Genomic DNA, 1,602 nt, shown 5'->3' on the forward strand with positions numbered 1-1,602 from the left:
GGTTGCACAATCCTCAGCCACACCTCTTCCTGAATCGGCACTGTTTGAGTCCAGTGGCAAGAAGAAGTCCAGGACGACTGGAAACAATTCCGAGATAAGTGGAGAGCACCTGAAATCACAAATGGTCACCCATTTAGTACTGAACGGGTTCAGCGTTGCTTAACTTCATTGTTCCTGGGGGAACCGGTGTGTCAACGTGATTATGCATATCGTCATTTATATCGTCACTTTCTGTTCGCTACGTCATTTTCTTGTCACGTTTACTAACCTATTTTCACATCATCATCATCATAATCATCATCATCATCATCATCATCATCATCATCATCATCATCATCATCATTACTTGTTATATCATTATTCTTGCTTTCTCTAGCTACGCTGTTACAATAAGATCTGATAGTCAAAACACGATACCTGAACGGTTAAAATGTTTGAAATATCGTAAAGTCTGAAACACCATTCTTCGTTCGCTAAATCATGAATGAGAAAACCATAAGGAATCAAGTGACCAAAATGTCTGCGAGATTTCAATAAATTAGAAGATACCAATCTAATTGAGACAAGTCAGACAAGACTTAAATGAGCATCACTTAGAAGATTATTAAAAATTTGATGGTCAAAACATCTGCTGAGTGCTAATAGCCAACAAGACATCAGAATCAAGAAAGTGTGACGATATATATATATATATATATATATATATATATATGTGTGTGTTTGTGTGTGTGTGTGTGTGTGTGTGTGTGTGTGTGTGTGTGTGAGAGAGAGAGAGAGAGAGAGAGAGAGAGAGAGAGAGATTGCTCCTCAAAACCTAAAAATACTACAATAAGTGTTAGATGAAATGCATTCTGATCCAGAATACAGCAATTCTTCCCACTTTAGCAGAAACATCGTTCGCGAAATACAAAGGACAAAATAAGGGAAGCGAGAATTACGGGTCTGCTGAAAGTAAACACACACACACACACACACACACACACACACACAGATATATTCTTTGGGCGATGTTTCTGACACAGACGAAATAATTCTGTGTCAGAATCTATTATATCTGTCAGTTATCGTCGCAAGTTTTGACCTTGAAGTAGTATTTTTTTAGCTTCTTACGTCAAGTGGTTCATGCCTTGCCTGGAGTGATTTGCATATATATATATATATATATATATATATATATATATATATATATATATATATATACTAGCTGTACCCGGCTACGCGTTGCTGTGGCTCAGTTTGTTAAAATGGAACACATTCCTCAAGAAAAATTGCATTTTGTTCGTTTATTTACTTTTATTATTTTTTGCAATTTTTTTAATCAATAAAAGTTGTTATTTCCCCCTCCCCAAAAAAAAAGATTAATTTTTTACAATAAATTGTTAGGTGAAAGTTTTTTTTTTAGGAAAACTTGCACTTTTTTTTTAAAAAAGAAATTTGGCAGTAAACGTTTCTCTTTGAAAACGGAATTTTTATTATAAAAAGAATAGATGAATGCTTTACATGAACACTGTAAATAGTTATGTGAAAGTAGAGAAAAGTTTGATTTTTTTTTCAAGAGAATGTACAAATTATTTTTTAACGGATGTTCAGAAAATAAACAGA

The sequence above is a fragment of the Euprymna scolopes genome, chromosome 29 (genome assembly GCF_053919585.1).
Source record: "Euprymna scolopes isolate OS-2025 chromosome 29, ASM5391958v1, whole genome shotgun sequence".
Taxonomy (NCBI): Eukaryota; Metazoa; Mollusca; class Cephalopoda; order Sepiida; family Sepiolidae; genus Euprymna; species Euprymna scolopes.